Source organism: Erithacus rubecula (assembly GCF_903797595.1).
Source record: "Erithacus rubecula genome assembly, chromosome: W".
NCBI lineage: Eukaryota > Metazoa > Chordata > Aves > Passeriformes > Muscicapidae > Erithacus > Erithacus rubecula.
Genome location: NC_136690.1, coordinates 742,588 through 761,267, shown reverse-complemented (window position 1 = coordinate 761,267; position 18,680 = coordinate 742,588). Strand labels below are relative to the sequence as shown.

General features: G+C 47.5%; 1 long non-coding RNA gene across 1 annotated transcript in view; it reads right to left on the bottom strand.

The window, feature by feature from the left end:
* The window catches only part of LOC306814066, a 273,289-nt gene that overhangs the window by 157,705 nt on the left and 96,904 nt on the right, over nt 1-18,680 (bottom strand). The window contains exon 2 of the long non-coding RNA XR_013777082.1: nt 10,556-10,683. This is a non-coding gene — a long non-coding RNA (uncharacterized lncRNA). The remainder of the gene's footprint in view (nt 1-10,555; nt 10,684-18,680) is intronic.

Sequence of the window (18,680 nt, the reverse complement as noted above, 5' to 3'; positions counted from 1 at the left end):
TCAACTTTCCTGCTGTGTTTCTGCAAAATCTATTTCAACATCTCCAAGATGTTCTTTTTTCCTGGGATATGCCACTGCCCATAGTTCTCAGCTGGTACTCTTCGTCCTGTGGAAAGGTCAGTTGGCGCCATCAGCTTCCTTTCAGCTCCTGAGCTTCATTTCAGCCCCTCTGTAAAGTCAAGCCAAGTCATTCTCACTGGAGCAACCGCTAGCTGCCTTTCAATCCTTGATGCAGGGCACCATTTGTGAGAGACTGAGACATGAAGTTAGACTGGCAGGGACTCTGAATCGTTTATTCAAAGTAATGAGTTGGTTTAATACCATTTTCAAGGCACAGTATTTCCTTATGTGGTAATTCTTACTACATGACCTCTCCCATGTTGCCACGTCAGCAACACACACTCTAAATGTCCTTCTATGGGGTGATCACACACTATTCACTCATCTGTCAGCTTCCAGCAGGCTTCTCTCCTTTAGGGCTCTGCTGCATGACATGTCCTCCCCCCAGGGTCAGGCAGAGACAAGCCTCTCTGTGCTGCCATGTACTTCTGCAGACACATCCCACAGCTCAACCCCATTCCATCTCTTCCCACAGGCAGGTGCGATGATTCCTCTGCGGCTTCAGGGGGCGCTGTGGAGTGAGCTCAAATGCCTCTTTACATGCGTAATGGGTACGCCGGTGGGAGAGATAGAAAAGCTTCCTTTACAAACTCACCGCGGACAGCCAGTCCCAATGCCCCTCCAGATGGCGAAATGGGCAGTAGCAGAAACCTCGGAACGGCAGCTGGAATGGCAGAGGCGGGCACACCCGGGTTAGCAAATGAAATGCAGCAGAAGCTCTGCAGCTGTAGCAAGAGCTGGGAGGTGTCCCGGCAGGCACTGGGTGCTGGGTTACAGTGCAGTGAAAAACTCGGAGCAAAGGTAGAAAAACAGCAGGACTGGGCAGCAGCAGCCAGGCTTTTAAACACAGCTGGGAGAGGCTTCCTTGGAGTGAGGAGGGGCTTGGGGTCCCAGGTTTTCCCCTGAGGCATCCGAGTAGATGATGAGGGTCCTTTCCAGTGAGGTAGGGTGTTAATAAGGTCCCAGTCCATCGACCACTCTTACCAGCAGAGCCTCACCCATGGTAGGAGAAAATAGTAGGAGACCAAACTCTGCACTGGTGGTGAATTCTTCCCACAGCGACCACAGCCTGTCTCACCTCTGATCTGTAGTGAGAGTGCTCAGAGCTGAGCCCAACCCCTCACCCCCCAGCAAAAATCTTGCTGCCTTACCTCTGCTATTCCTAAGAGAAGAGCCCCCTGCTAAGAGGCCTGCAGCCAGATGCACTCCTTCGTCCCACCTTAGCCACTTCTTTTGTCTCTTTTAAGTACCAGACATTATTATCTCTAAGCAACAAATGGGAGAAAATTACCTGAGAGAAAAAGAAAAAAAAAAAAAAAAAAAAAAAAGGAAAAAGTCCTAACCTCCAACACAGCCATAGGACCTGTTCACCTTCCAGCCGCTCTGAAGTTCAACCATTGCCACAGCAGAAATAATAGAAGTAAATCTGTGCTGTTCTCAGCCAGCTTGTTCAGAGGCCAAGGGTCTTTTAGTCCCTACTCTGTCACAGCTCAAGTAGCTGGTGGTTAGCTCAGGCACACATCTACCTCAGCCACCTTTGTTAGGAACAGTAATTTCTAACAGAGGGGCAGAGGTAGATCAACAAGAGGGTCCATACTGAAATCCCCATGACAGATGCATTGTGGCTGATTGGCCAAGGTTAACTCTGGCTTACTAAAACACACAACACAGCTGTCATATAAGAGGGGGTTTTGACCTGTTCTTTGTACAGGAACAAAAGCCAATTCCTCCAACTTTTTTGTAGATTTCTTAGCATTTTTCTTACTGTAAGGAAAATTAATCCACAAACACCAGAGGTTTATGTCCAAAAAGGAGACAGAGGAGTTCTTTTTGCTTTATTCGAATAAAGGGAGAGGCCATGGGGCATTCCCCTGGGATCTCTCAAATTTTGGAGGACACAGCCTCCCTTTTAATCCTATTTTCCCGGCCGCTTTTCCCTCTCTCTTTCCCCATTGGCTGAGGTACTGGAGAGGCACAGACTTCCTGGAACACCTTACATTCCCCTCTAATGTATAACCCTTCCCTTTTAATTTTTAATTCTTGTAGAATTTATATTCCCCCCCCCCCCCCCCCCGCCGTTGCTTCTTTCATCTTCTGTTACCCAATTTCATTTACAAGAAAACCTACAGTTTGTTTGTAAAGGCAAATCTCTTTTTCCATTCATCAATCAGTGTAATCCCTTCCATTGTTTCTTTTATCTCTAGGTGTTATCTTTGTCTACCAACAGATTTACAACTTGTTTGTAAAGACAAATGTAACATTCCTCTCGTTACAGACTCAGTTTTTTGAGTCTGGGGGTTATGTGGGGATATTAACTACCATTCACAGAATTACATACAAATGAGTTGCTTAATAGTTAAGCAGAAAACCTTGAAGACAAAGATATTTAAAATTGAAAACAGCTGTGTGAGAAACAAGTGTCAGGAAAATTAAGCCACAAACACCAGAGGTTTATGTCCAAAAAGGAGACAGAGGAGTCCTGTTGCAGTTATTTTGAGATGGACTAGACTGGAACCACCACCAGTCCTTTATTAGAAAGCTTTTCATGCCATCTTTCAGTGTACTTCTTTCCTTACAACTCTGACTCCTTCCCTCATAAGCAGCTCCACACAGCTCTCACTCCTTCTCTCCTCTCTGCATAACTGTTTAATTCCAACCTATCCCTTTCCTGGCCATCTTACCCTGACTGTCCCTTGCACAATCGCATGTCCCTTACCTCCTCACAGCACAGCCAACAGACTCTATCCCAATCTGCAGCAAACTCCCAGTCTCTAACTCAAACTACACTTACTGGCCAGCTAACCCACTCTTTTATAACACCCAACCTCATTAGGCAGGCACAGATGTTTCCACTCTTCAGTAATCAGTACAGGTGTAATTCACCAGGAGAGATTGCCTGCAATATACTGTAACTCCTTCCTATGTATCTGTAAGAAAGAGCTAGGCACTGCATGAGATAAACAAAGGTTCAAAAGAGGCTCCTTGCCTTTCTCAATGTTCGTAGTTTATTTCATGGTGGTCCCAGGGCAAAAGAGGAGGAGGATCTCAGATAACGGTCTTTTCTAGGAAAAGGTCAGGGAGGGGAATTTGGCTCTCTGCCAATAGAATAGGGACAGGAGGGAAGGGTTTAGGCATTCCTTAAACCTCTGGTATTGGGTTACAACAATTCTCTTCTATAATATCCTTTCAACCTATCTTCCCACAGAGTCCTTTTACTTTATTTGAATAAAGGGAAAGGCCATGGGGCATTCCCCTAGGATCTCTTGAATTTTTGGATGATGCAGCCTCCCTTTTTATCCTAATTTCTCGGTGAGAGGAATGTCGCATTTGCCTTTACAAACAAGCTGTAGATCTGCTGGTAGATAAGGCTAGCACTGAAAGATAAAAGGCGTTCTGGGAAGCCTGTGCCTCTCAAGTACTTCAGCCAATGGGGAAAGAGAGAGGGAAATGCGGCCGGGAAAATAGGATAAAAAGGGAGGCTGAGTTCTCCAAAAATTTGAGAGATCCCAGGGGAATGCCCCATGGCTTCTCCCTTTATTCGAATAAAGCAAAAAGGACTCCTCTGCCTTCATTTTGGACATAATACTCTGGTGTTTGTGGATTTATTTTCCTGATAACTCTGGGGGCTTGTCCAGGATATTTCCACCATCCAGGGCAGTGGGCAGCAGGTGGAGCTGAAGGCACGCCTCACCCAGTTTTGGTGATCAGCTCTACTTGGTGCCACCTGGAACTGGGCTATCAATTGGGTTCCCAAGACGGTCCAGGAGACAGACGAGTGGCGGACCAGGGGGGTCCATGAAGAGTCCGCAGGGAAGAACCACTGAAAATCTCACTGGTGAGTAAAATGGGATCCTCGGGGAGCAAACCTGGGAGGGCACCCACAGAGGGTTGCAGAGGTGAAACAGGGAACCCATGGAGGGTTGGAAGGGTGAAGCTGGAAAGGGCCCCAGCAAAAGGGATGACGATCCCATAATACCTCTGGAGAGTCCCTTGGGGAGAATGCTGAGGTCTTCAGACAGACTGTATATTCACCCAGAGGTAACTATGGAAATGATGGTAAAATAGTGTTATTTTGTGTGGCCAGAGTATAAATTGGCAAGGGGGCTTATATGGCCATATTATTGATCAGATAAAGGATATAGATGCCCTAAGGGGCAAAAAGGGGAGTCAGGAAGGGGTCTCAACAATCCATGCCCTGAGGAGCAAAAAGGGCAGTTGAAAAGGGGTCTCGACAACAGCAGGTGGATGAATAGTGTTTGTGTGTTGGAACAAAATGGGTTGAAGAGGAGTGTGGAGAGATATGGTGAGGCAATGAGCAGCAGAGTAGATCATGGGCTGGGGGCCTGTGAGGCTGCTGGAACTCAGCACTGGGCAGTGCCTGACCCCGCCACACCTGGGCAGTGGGGGACAGTGGCTGCTAGCCCTGTGAGGCTGAGGAATGCCCTGGCCCCACGAGGCTGCGGAACGCCTTGGCCCTGTAATGCTGCTGACCATGCCCGCTGGGAGCACCAGTGGGGGAGGAGCTGTGTTTGGACTGTGACAGTGATACCTTAAGTTCTGAGTTTTCTGTTCTGCTTGGGTATGCTTTTCCGTTGTGCTTAGGGTGATGAAGACAAAATAGTCCGATTCCAGCTATCGATTCAAGGACAGTCTTGTCAAACTCCAGGCCCTAAGCATAAACAACGTGAAAAGAGGAGGGCGGGCCAGCCGGGAGGTGAGAAGGATGAAACCTTACAATTTGAGACTATTAATTGGATGGTTGATTCCTGTATGCAAATGGACTGAAGTCTATAAAGATGTGAGATCATGTGACCAAGCCCTCTTTTACTTCCATCTTGGAATCATCCAGGCTGGGCAGGGGCCACACTGTGGCACTGGTACTGCCAGGGTGTGGCCTTTGAAGGCCTCTCAATAAATACCCATTTTGTTCCCCTTAAGTCTGTGTAGTCTCTGTTCCACTCCTAAAGGCAACAGAATTGGTGACCCAGGCAGGAGAGGTGAGGTATCTGGAAAATCCCTGGACTGAAGCCCTGCTGGCAGCCCTGGAAAGGCCCAGCAGAGGTCCAGAAGTATCAGAGCCAAGCACCCTAGGAATAGAGACACATGAGTGACGGAATAAAAGGGTATTGTGTTTGTTTAGCATTTGGATTAGGCTTGTAAATTGTAATTTTGTAAAATGTAATTTTTTTTTTTGGAGAACCTCAGCACAACAATACTGCTCTTTTTCTGTGGGTAAGAAGGAATGCCTTCTTAAAGAATAGGTTCAAATTGCAGTGCTCTTGGCTTGAAGCCAAAGGGTGGTGCAGTTAATTAGCATCTGTGCTGTGGCTCAGAGGGTTGTGAGTTCAAATTCTGACTGTTTGTGCCTTGCTGTTTATTTTAGGATATCAGAATGGATTGTACATCCTGTTCTGGATGTGATAATAGTAATATTCCAAGAGATAGCCCTTTGGGGTTAATATTGAAAAGCTGGGTGAATCTGATTGGAGAAGAGTCTATGCTTTCAAAACCTAATCTTATTAGACTCTCAGAAAAAGGTGGCCAGTCTATGAATTAGATAATGGAGAAACATGGCCTAAGTTTGGAAGCTTAAATCAAAAATTAATATCAAGTTTAATATCCCAAATACGAAGAGATAGATTTTTTTTTTTTAAGTGTTGAAGTATGCCTGGCTCTTTCTGGTATTAGTATGTGAGCTGGACCGGGATAAAGAGAAAGAACATGTATTAGTCTTAAAAGGTAAAAAGAAAGAGCCAACTTTTAATAGTTTATATAAAAACCCAGAGAAAGCAGAGATGGACCTGGTTGCGCCTGCCATGACAGCAGAATCGGTCCCAGCTGCACTGAGCACAGGTTCAGGCCAGGGCGTGCCCCCTCCTCCTTCAGCCCTGCAAAGGGGGAAAAGGCGGAGCATGGCTGAGGCAGGGCCCTGGTCAGTGAAGAAGGAAGAAGACTGGCCCTGGCAGCAATGCACACTGCCCCTGCTGCTGTCTCCGGCACTGCCCATAGGGGTCAGGAAAGAGGGAGGAGATAGCCAGTGTGTGCAGCCCTCAGCACCACCCTGAGAGGAGGGGCCATGGGACAGGGCCTTTTACAAAGAAGGTGGAGAGGGAACCTCCCATAGGGGAGTTGGCGCCTCCTCCATTCTCAGGCTTGTGAGCTACCATGGCAACCCCAAAGGCCAAGGCATGGCCCCTCCTCCCGCAGCCCCGCAAAAGGGGGCAAGGGGGGGTATTGGAAGCAGGGTGGCAGCAGGGCATGGAGCGGCAGCAGCTGCAGCTGAAGAAAAAATTTGCCTTCCGCACCCTCAAGAAAGAAGCGGCCTCGAGCAGTGCCCCGCACCCTGCTGAGCCCTCTGCGCCTGGCCCCGGCCTCACCAGGTCCCACCTCTGCCTGGGCTGGGATTGGGAGAAGGACCGAGCCTCTCTACCTGGACTGGGATGGGAAAAAGGCAGCCTCCTATCACACACTTTGTCCCTTCACCGTCTGGGTTCCTCGTGGGATACCAGAACCGCGGTTAGGACTCCACTCTCGCTTTATGGTAAAATCCACGTCTCAGTCAGGCGAGCACACAGTCACCTCCAACAAACCAGACAATTACAGCTTCAATGCTCCTGTCTGGGTCTTTGTGCACAAGAATTACAGGTGATTTTACTGTGGTCTTCCGGGGAGCTCTTTCCTTGCTCCATCTATATTGTGAGGTACGTCGTTGGGTCCTGAGAACCACTGACAAACCAGGGCCACACATAACTAACTTCCCCTGTACCCTGTCCTGTGGTTCAGTCCTTTCCCCTCCCCTTTCCCCTCCCCCCTGAGCTGATTGGCTGGGCTCTGGTTTTACTCCGCCCCTGGCAGGAGGTTTAAAATCCAAGGTCCGGGCATTCCCACTTCCTCTTTCTCCCAGCACCACATCCGGAATAAAGCTGAACACCACTGGGAGAAGGAGCCTCTTTTGTTTCTTTTACCTCTTTCCTGCAGGGCTCTGGGCTTCTTTCTAGTAGCCGAAGGGAAGCTCCAGATCAACCTAGCATTTGGTCACACTGTATGTATAAAACAATATTCTATAACATCTAGTTATTCTTGCATATAGCACTTGGTTGCAGGGACATATTCCCATCTTTTTTGCCCAAGTTTCATTATTAAAACTGTATTGTCTTTCCTTATAGTTATTACTTCAGCTGGTTTGGGAGGGCCATTTGGCCTCTTGACCCATACTTTGGCTCCTTTATTAAGACTGGTGGATCCAAACCCTTTATCTCCATGAACACTAGTGATTTGAGGTGGATCTCCTTTATTCACAATTGTTTTTAAAACTGTCAATATCGATAATTGTTCTACCTTGTCATGGGGTTGAATAACCAAATCTTGTTCACTACTGTTTAACAGAATTACTTTAATTTCTCCTTGATAATCTGCATCAATTACTTCTCCCATGGCAGGAAGACATTTCAAGGCCAAGGTCGAGCGAGCAGTTATAAAACCAAAGTGTCCTGGAGGACTCTGAATTCCTATTCCAGTATTGATAACACTAATTTGCTTCTGATTTATCCTAATTAATTCTAATGCATAAAGGTCCAGCCCTACAGCCTCTGGAGTGACCCTATAAGGGACCATTACACCTGTAACGATTTCCCAGTAAGTCAGTCTCAATTACTGTTAATGGCTGTATTTGCAAATTGGGTGTAGTCATGTGCATCAAGGGAGTTTTCATTTCCCCAATGGGCCTATTGTTACGGATATGTATTGCATCTCTGAGATGAGTTCTCCATTGGGACAGGTTCCCATCTCCTAACTTTTTCAACTGGTCTTTTAAAAACCCATGTTGGGGTAACAGGTGTTGATGTAAAGAAAGTTAAACAAAGACCAGTGCCAGCAGCAGCAGCATCTCTCTGGACAGCATATACCTGAGTGAGAACTAGACAAACAAGTTACTACTTCTACTACACAATATAAGAACAAGGTGCTTTTCCTGCTCTACTGGCCATGACTTTGGAGAGAACAATAGATGATGTCAAGAGGACAGATTTATTGTAGAACTGTGATTAAGTTTGTAAGCTGTAGCTAATAAAAGCCTTTAGGATTAGAGATATATATACTGAGCACTTCTGAATAAAATCTCAGATTCACCTGCATCTCTCATGGTATCTCTCATCCCTTCATGTATCACAAATGGCGCCCTAAATGTGGGCTGACAACTGTTGTGGTGATCAAGTCCTGAGATACACCCTGGCCAAACCATCTCGTTGTGCCTCAAAGATCACCAAGGATTTTCTATTATTGCCTACTATAGAACAAGGTTAGCCAAGCAAGTGGCCTGGTAGTCATTTCTCTTTAATTATGGCACAAAGCACAACCAAATCTCAAAGACTTCATAAAGACTCTCTGTTGCACGTTACTGGGGAGCAAAGATTTAAAGCAATACCTCAGAAACTTATATCCTTACTCATTTGGATTCAACAAAACTGCCCCAGTACCCCTCTGATGGTTCTTATGAACTTATTCATTGGCAAAAAGTCAAGGAATGTGGAGAAAAAAGGCATTCCCTAGTTAGGGAGATGCAAGAGGCTTCTTTCATAGCAAACCCTGTTCTGTCATGCCAATGTACCCATTTTGTTCCCTTGGTCGGCTCCATGCCCAGTCACTGTCCCTCAGTCTTTCAGTCACTCCCACCCTGTTTCCCTGTTGGTTCCCATACACTAACCCCACCTTTGTGCTGCCCCCATGTCCCCTGGTAATTGGTCTCTTGTCCTCCCCCCACACCAAAAACCCATGTACTTGAACCTGGACCCTCACCATGAGTTCGCCTTTGCCTTTGCACCCTGGATTGTCCACGCACGTGGCTGAAATAAGCATCTCTATGGAAGTCATACAAAGGTTCTTCCTGCCTGTTTACCATCGACCATAATAACAGCTATCCAGGCTACAACAGAGGAATGCTTTTAAACTTATCAGGTTACTCATCATGATGTTCATCCCAATGATATTGTGACTTGGCATGTCATCTATTCTGCCTTAAAAAAATTTAAGGAAGTGGACCATGTCCCTTCAGATTTGCCACTGTCATCTTTTTCTGAGGAGGATGATTCAGAATGCCAAGGCCTGTTTGATCCAGGACCGGTGGACACTGACCAGGAACCAGAATTATACCCTCCTCTGACCCCAGTGGGTGTTATGGCAGCCACCGCTCCTAGAGTGGAAGAACTATGGGACATGTTAGGAAACAATGCCCAAAGGGACAGAAAACTAATAAAAAGCTAAATAAATACTGTCTTCGCTGCAAAAAAAGGTTCTAATTGCAGTAACCAATGCCATTAAGTACAACAAGGATGGCAATGCACTTCAAAACAGGGAAACTTGAACAGGGGCATGCAGGCCGGTGCCCCTCAACCCAATGGGGCCCAATTCAGCCAACCCCTAATGCAAACTCATGTCTGGCAAGCGGCACCCCAGGCTCCACCAGCCTGGATGTGGCCATCAGCTCTACCACAATCCTAAAAGATGTTTCTGTTTATCTATTACCCACTGCTGATTTTGATCCACTACCACCTAAAACTCATGTTTATTACTGGGTCATTCCTCTACCACTCAAACTGGACTGTTTGTTTTACTGGGAATTATTGATGCAAATTAGAGAGGGGAAATCAAAATTATGATTTGAACTCCTAACCCCTCTTGCACTGTGCCTCAAAGGATGTGCTTGGCACAACTCATACCACTGCCAGCAATTCCTTGTCCAGTGTGAGAACATGTGAGGAAAAACAACATGGCGAGAGCAAGGTCAGTAAAGAAGGAAGGAGGAGGTGCCCCAGGCACGGGAGGTGAGATTCCTCTGCAGGCCATGGTGATGAACATGGTGAAGGAGTGTCCAAGTTTAGGACAAATTAAAGGAAAAAGACCTCCAAACCACCCCCCCCTCCCCGCCCCCCCCCTACAATTCCTTCCTTTACCGGGCTCGGAAAGAAGTTTTCTTCAGGGGAAAGTGGAAAAAACTTTTTTTATTAACAAAAATGCAAAAGAAAAACTTCCCAGCAGAGACCCAGATAACAAAAAAAATTTCACCGAGAGAGTGAGACGAACTCGGCTGATCTTCACCGGGAAGGGCAGCAGAGCTTCTTGGGCAGACTTCCAGAGGTGGTCTCAGAAGTTCAGATCGGTCTCCTCTGAAGCCGGTGCAAATCTTAGGGATGAGGAGAAAAGAGAGAGGGAGACGGGCAACCAGGAGCAAGCTAAAGCAAGCCCAGGGCAAGCAAAAGCGAGCCCAGGGCAAGCAAAAGCAAACGGGGATCAGCTAAAGCAGCGGGGGGCAGCTAAAGCGGCGGCAGCAGCAAGCAGCAGCGACAGGCCAGCCAAAACAGCCGCCTAGATAAAACAGCCCCGGGGAGGGGCCGGCAGCTCTATGGTGGGGGCAGGGAGAGAAGCTAGTCAAAACATCAACCCATAACATTCCACCCCTTATCCCATATCGTGATCATTGACACACAATTGGGATACACACTCACTAAACAGAATATGAAAACTTCCTCTGACTTGCTCAAACCTTCAACACTTACACGTTTCCTCCTTCTCACTTGCTCAGGCCTTTGTAACTTACACATTTCCTTCTATTCATAAGATCTAGCATACAATGGTGGTAACACTCAACAATAATATTTGTGTATAATTCATCATATAATCAGATCTCCCTGAGCTACACAGCGAGTTGTTCCATCCTTCTGCATTATCCACCAAGTACATCCTGGTCCTTGAGCAAAGGCAATACCACAAATGGGTTTGCCTGTACTCAAGGCAGGATAAATCCATACTGTCTTCCCTAGCAACCCTCTGACATGGGCCACTGGGACTTTGTCTCCATCTATTACATTAAGGCCCTCAGACTGGGCGGGACCTGCTCGGTTGGTGGAACCTCGAGTGTTGACTAACCAAGTGGCTTTTGCCAGGTGCTGCTCCCAGTTCTTGAGAGATCCCCCACCCAATGCCTTTAAAGTGGTCTTTAACAATCCATTGTACCTCTCCACTTTACCTGCAGCTGGTGCATGGTAAGGGATATGACAAGGTTATTCTTAAAATGAGTCCCATTGTCTGACTCAATTCTCTCAGGGGTACCATGCCTCCAAAGGACCTGCTTTTCCAGGCCCAGGATGGTGTTGCGGGCAGTAGCATGGGACACAGGGTAGGTCTCCAACCAGCCGGTGGTGGCTTCCACGTAACGTTTTCCCTGGCGGGTTTGAGGCAGTGTGATATAGTCAATCTGCCAGGCCTCCCCATACTTGTACTTGGACCACCGTCCACCATACCAGAGGGGCTTCACCCGCTTGGCCTACTTAATGGCAGCGCAAGTGTCACAGTCATGGATAACTTGAGTAATGCTGTCCATGGTGAGATCCACCCCTCGGTCTCGTGCCCACTTACAGCTGGCATACCTACCCTGATGGCCTGAGGCATCATGGGCCCATCGAGCCAGGAACAACTCTCCCTTATGTTCCCAATCCAAATCTTTTTCCAACCCCGCTATCTTTGCAGCCTGATCTACTTGCTGGTTGTTTCGCTGCTCTTCATTAGTTCTGCATCTGGGGACATGGGCATCTACATGGCGAACCTTGACAAGTAGTTCTTCTACCCGAGTGGCAATGTCTTTCCACTCGTCAGCAGCCCAAATTGATCTTCCTCTACGCTGCCAGTTCACCTCTTTCCATTTCTTCAGCCACCCCCACAGAGCGTTGGCTACCATCCAGGAATCAGTATACAAATAGAGCTTTGACCACCTTTCTCTTTCGGCGATATTTAAGGCCAGTTGGACAGCTTTAAGTTCAGCAAATTGATTAGATCCTCCTTCTCCTTCAGTAGCCTCTGCAACCCGTCGTGTAGAGCTTCATACAGCTGCTTTCCATCTCTGATTCGTCCCTATGACGCGACAGGAGCCATCAGTGAACAAAGCATAGCGTGCTTCCTCTGCTGGCAACTGGTTGTAGGGTGGAGCTTCTTCAGCCTGTGTCACTGGTTCTTGCTCCTCATCTGCGACACCAAAACTTTCACCTTCTCTCCAGTTTGCAATTATTTCCAAAATCCCAGGGCGATTTAGTTTTCCAATCCGGGAGCGCTGAGTGATAAGGGCAATCCACTTGCTCCATGTGGCACTGGTGGCATAATGGGTGGAGGGAGCCTTTGCGCTGAACATCCACCCCAGCACTGGCAGCTGGGGTGCCAGGAGAAGCTGTGCTTCTGTACCAATCACTTCTGAAGCAGCTTGGACTCCCTCATAGGGAGCCAGGACTTCCTTCTCTGTGGGAGTGTAATTACCTTTGGACCCTCTGTAACTTCTGCTTCAAAATCCCAGGGCTCGGCCTCGGATCTCTGCAGGCACCTTCTGCCGCAGGCTCCAAGACAAACCATGGCTCCCAGCTGCTGAGTAAAGTATGTTCTTCACATCTGGTCCCCTCCTAACTGGGCCAAGGGCTACTACATGGGCAATCTCGTGTTTGATCTGGGCGAAGTCTTGCTGTTGTTCAGGGGCCCAGTGGAAATCATTTATCTTGTGAGTGACCAGGTAGAGAGGGCTCACAATCTGGATATATTCAGGGATATGCATTCTCCAAAAGCCGATAGCACCTAGGAAAGCTTGTGTCTCCTTCTTGTTAGTAGGTGGGGCCATACCTGTAATCTTGTTAAAAACATCAGTAGGAATCTGACGCCATCCATCTTGCCACTTCACTCCCAGGAACTGAATCTCCTGAGCAGGTCACTTAACTTTACTCTTCTTGATGGCAAAGTCGGCTTCCAGGAGAATTTGGATAATTTTTTCTCCTTTCTCAAACATTTCCACTGCTGTGTTTCCCCATACGATTATGTCATCAATATATTGTAGATGCTCCGGGGCTTCACCCTTTTCCAGTGCAGCCTGGATCAGTCCATGACAGATGGTAGGACTGTGCTTCCACCCCTGGTGTAGTCGGTTCCAGGTGTACTGCACACCCCTCCAGGTAAAAGCAATCTGAGGCCTGCACTCTGCTGCCAAAGGAATGGAGAAGAATGCATTTGCAATGTCAATGGTGGCATACCACCTTGGTGCCTTGGACTCCAACTCATACTGGAGTTCCAGCATGTCCAGTACGGCAGCGCTCAGCAGTGGATTCACTTCATTCAATGCCCGATAGTCCACAGTCAGTCTCCAATCCCCATCAGATTTACGCACAAGCCAAATGGGGCTGTTAAAGGGTGAGTGGGTTTTGCTGACCACCCCTTGGCTATCCAGCTCTAGGATCATCTTATGAATGGGAAGCACAGCATCTTGAGTTGTTCTATACTGCCGGTGGTGTACTATTGAAGTGGCAATTGATACTCGTTGTTCTTCTCCCTGCAGAAGTCCTACTGTAATTGAATTCTCAGATAGTCCAGGCAAGGTGTTCAACTGCCGGATGCGCTCTGCCATCACAGTTGCGATTCCAAATGCCCATCTTAGTCCCTTTGGGTCCTTAAAATACCCGCTCCGAAGGTAATCTATGCCCAAAATACACGGGGCCTCTGGACCAGTCACAATAAGATGTTTCTTCCAATACTTTCCAGTTAAACTCACTTCTGCTTCCTGCAGGGTGAAGTCCTGCGATCCAGCTGTCACACCAGCAATTGAAACAGATTCTGCTCCCACGTGTCTTGATGGAAGTATCGTACACTATGCACCTGTGTCCACTAAAGCTTTATATTTCTGTGGTTTTGAAGTGCCAAAAAACACGGTTCTCCCTCGCCTCACCCTGGTTAGAGGCAGGGCCCCTCTAAGCCTGTTTCTCCTTCTTTTCTGAGGCATACATCTTAGAAGTTCCCTCAAGAGGGTCAGACATGTCATTATCAGTATCACATTCGGCACTTTGACTGCGAGAAACAGGAGCGGCTCTCCTTTTGGTGGAAGTTCCTCTTTCAATTTTTTCTTCCTTCAAATCCCGCACTTGTTGTGCCAGAGCAGCCATAGGCTTCCTATCCCATCTTCTCATGTTCTCTCCAAAATTCCGCAAGAGAAACCACAATTCAGCTCGGAGAGTGTACCTCTTGTCCCAACTGGATGAACGTCTGCGTTGGGTACCAGGGTTTCTAATCTGTACAGCTGAAATTTGGAGGAGGTCCTCCTTAATCTCCTCCCTGAGTCTCCGATGATTTTCCTCTATTTTATCATCTATGTCTTGCAAGCGTGTTTCCACCGCTGCAATTCTAGCATGAGTCGGGCCATGTACTGCATCCGCATATGCACGAAGCTTCTTTGCCATATCGAGTACTGTCTCATACACCTCATCTCTCTTCATTATCGCTAGAGCAGATGCATATTCAGGTGGCCCAAGCCGCACGAGTTTTCTCCACATCACCGGTGTGCATGGTACCAGGTCTGGATTTCTAGTTGTTATGTCACCCGAAAAAATAATTTCTGCTTCTGCCATTTACCTGAGGAATTGGACCCCCTGCTCTATGGTTTTCCATCGGGTCTGCTGCACAGACAGGTCATCTGCACACAGATACCTTTGTGCTACGCTATCCAGGACCCGTGCCCAGAAGCTTTGAGGGATAGCCCCTCTCATCACACCTTGGTCAATAACAGGATCGTGGGACAGAGATCCCAAATGTCTCGCTTCCGTGCCATCCAAAACTTTGGCCTCACCTGCCGCATCCCAGAGACGAACTACCCAGCTGATTATAGATTCATCAGGTCACCGGGTGTAATCTTTTCTTAAACCACGAATATCCTTTAGGGAAAGGGACTCATTATTGGTCTCTGCTCTCCCACTAGTTGTTTTGACTCCTGATTTTACATCAGGATGTGTTGAGGGTCCCTCTCCAGCATCATCATTATCATCCACCAGCCGATCGGTCTTCTTGGTGCACTTCCCACTTCTTGTACTGCTAGCCACAGCCAGTGGTTGGGGCTTATTATCCAGTTTAGCTGCTGGGTTTCGGCCTAGGGGGTTGGCAGCAACCTGAGTAACTGGGATAGGAGATAATTTATCTTCCTGTTCCCTTTCCTCTGTCTTCTGCTCTATAGTGCCTAGCAGGGTGCGATATGCATGTGCCAGGGCCCAGCTCACTGTAATAATCCTTTTCTCTTTGGAACCATCCTGGCACTTCCCCTTTAAGTATCTTGCAACCTCAGTTGGATCTTGAATCTGTTCAGGTGGGAATTCCCAGATTATGGGGTCAAAAATTCCTTTAAAATCTGGCCCATTTTCTCCCATTTGCCATTCCACTAAAGATTCCTCCTGCTTAGCTTGACTCCTAAATCAGGAGTCTTCCCAGCCCCTTTAGAAATCTCGGCCTTTATCCTATATAAACTGCAGACGGTGTAACAAAGACTTACTAAATTAATTGCCAGAAAGATGATTTCCTTAATATTCAGGGAGATCTGAATGTTTTCTAATAAAGTTGTATCTGATTCTGAGGAGAGGAAAAGAAATAAAGGCAGGAAATCTTCTTTGCCTGCTTCTCCTCTAATAAATAACACAAACCATGATTTATACATTTTTGAAGCAGATTCCAACATTCTTATAAATCTCTTGTATGCCATTACCACCAAGCCTAGCCCGATGAGTATTTTTGTTAATACCCCTTTAATACAAAAACTACATATTAAAGACAACACCAGAGCTACCTCCGGATAAATAAACAAACCCAAGGACCACAACGGTATTAACACTTCAAAGAAACCTAATGATCACACATACAGGCAGGCTCCCACAACAAAAGACATTATGGATTCAATAGACATACCAATACCAACAATTGAAAACAAAATATTATTAGAATAAAGTTTTTTTCACTTTTTCTGGTTTCCCCATACGGTCTACCAAATTAATTTGTCCAAGTTTAGGACAAATTTAGGGAAAAGACCTCCAAAGGAGCCCCCCCCCCCCCCCCCCCCCCCCCCCCTTACAATTCCTTCCTTCACCAGGTACGGAAAGAATTTTTCTTCAGGGGAAAGTGGAAAAAACATTTTTTATTAACAAAAATACAAACACTTCCCAGCACAGACCCAGATAACCAAAAAAATTTCACCGAAATAGTGAAACGAACTCGGCTGATCTTCGCCGGGAAGGGCGGCAGAGCTTCTTGGGCAGACTTCCAGAGGTGGTCTCCTCTGAAGCCGGTGCAAATCTTAGGGATGAGGAGAAAAGAGAGAGGGAGAGGGGCAGCCGGGAGCAAGCTAAAGCAAGCCCAGGGCAAGCAAAAGCAAGCCCAGGGCAAGCAAAAGCAAGCAAGAGGTCAGCTAAAGCAGCGGGGGGCAGCTAAACAGTGGCGGCAGCAGCAAGCAGCAGCGGCAGTGACAGGCCAGCCGAAACAGCCGCCTAGATAAAACAGCCCGGGGAATGGGCCGGCAGCTCTATGGTGGGGGCAGGGAGAGGAGCTAGTCACAACACCGAGAACAAGGAGGCTGTTCCCCTGCAGCCCATGGAGATTCATGGGGGAAGCAGGGATCCACCTGCAGTCCATAGGGGAGGTACCCACGCTGGGATGGGTGGGTGCCTGGAGGAGGCTGTGATCCAGTAGGAGACCCGGTGGAGAAAGAGGGCCCTTGCTTCCAGGCTGGAGCAGCCTATCCTTGGAGGACTGCATCCCATAGAAAGAGACCCACACTGCAGCAATTTTGGGAGGACTGTTTGCCCATGGGAGGGACTCACATTGCAGCAGGTGAGGCAGGACTGATGCTCATGAGAGTGGACGCATGCTGGAGAAGTTCATGGCGACCTATCTCCCATGGGAGGGAACCCACCGTCTCAGAGGGGAAGGACTCCTCTCCCAGAGCAGCAGAAGAAAATGTTGGTTATGAACTGACCAAAACTCCCATGCCCTGTCGGCATGCCCCTGCATTGACAGTGGGAAGGAGGGAGAAGCTGGGGGGAAATGGTGTTTTAAGGGATTATTTTGCTTTTTATTATCCTCTTCTGATTCTGTTAGTAATAAATTCACTTTGCAACCTTAAGTTGAGCCTGTTTTGCCCTTGAAGTGCTTTTTTCCTCATCCTTATCTCAACTCAGGAACCCTTTGTTATTTTTTTTTCCTCTTTGCTCCCTTCTCTGCCCAGCTGTGGCAGGGGAAGGTGAGCAAGCTACTCTCATGGGTGCCTGTTGGAAAGGATGAAATAGTAAAACCTTACAAATATGAATGCATAGATTCTGAAAGCGAGATTGAAATGAAAGCCACTTTTGAGATACCAAGCCTCAGTTACTAAATAACTAGAAGACAACAGGATAGATAGCTGAAAGCAATCCCCTCTTGATGGAACAATGGCTGTTGCTGGAAGCAAGTCCAAAGGTCCAAGAAAACCTTGCTAGGGTTCAAAGAGTAGTTTTTAAAGTATAACACACTATGGTAATGTAAGGATTCTTATAGGCTGTATGTAAATCTTATTTGTATCTTGTGTTAGATTGGTTAGTGAGAATTAGAATATTCATCATAGAAGAAGATTTATTGTATTGTAAATGGGAAATCTCTCTTTTGCTCTCTTTTTCTTTCCCCTCTTGGCTCTTCTCTCCCCCTTACCCCTTACCCTTTCTCCATCCTGCTCAGGGCTGTGGCTGGCAGCCCTTAGCAGGACTTTCTATACCCACACCCTCACAATAAAACTTCAACTGTAACAGTCAGTTTATGCAGAGCATCTGAGTTTGTCCCGGATAAACCGTCCATCATGATACTGAGACTCTCACAGAATGGCGCCCAACCTGTCGTAAAGGGCCAGCTCACCTTCTTCAGCCGTGGGACTTTTCTCCTTGGATGGTAATTAGAACTGCTTTAAATTATTTTCTCGGTTTTCATGAGCACGGCCTTGTGTTGTTCAAACAGCTTCTCGGGCTGGAGCTCTTATAAAACACAGTCGAGGAAGCCGTTGAGCGCGGGAAGCCGAGCTTTGTAAGGACTTGTCTGACAGCCCTCAAGCCCGGACACGGCTACTGTCTAGTTGTGTCTGGAGCTCCCTGAGGGACAGTGCCGCGGCACTCCTTGCCATGTGTGTCGAGTACAGCCGAGCGCTGCACAGCGGCGCCTGAGCTGCAGCTCGCCATTTGGAGGGACCGTCCCGAGCACGCTAAGCCGTTGCTAAAGCAATGCATAGAGCGCTGCTCAGAGGAGGGGACCGGGAATACAGTGTCTTTCACCCAGCAAAACTGCCCGGCCAGTGTTTTGAGGGACCCCGGAAATTCGACATCGTATCTGCCAAAACCGAGGTTAGTACATAAAGGTAATAATGGGACAAACTCATTCCGCTCTCGAAAGAGCCCTGTATAAGCAACTGAAGCATTTATTAAGTTCCGGTCAGCATGACCTGCCTAAGTGTCACGGTCCGCCCAGTTCAAGAGCGAGTCGCGACTGGTTCTTTTATGGATCTCAGAGCGCAAAAGACACAGCAGGGGACAAAACCAGTTTATTTCTACAGAAATGCGCTTTATTTAGTGCCAACCAAAATGCGATAGTGGGACAGAGAGAGAGAGAGAGAGAGAGAAAGGGGGGTCAGGATTATAGCTACCAAGACGGGCAGACGAATCCTCATGGAGTCAGCCGGTAGATGTCCGTTGCCGTCTGGGGAGATCTCGGGG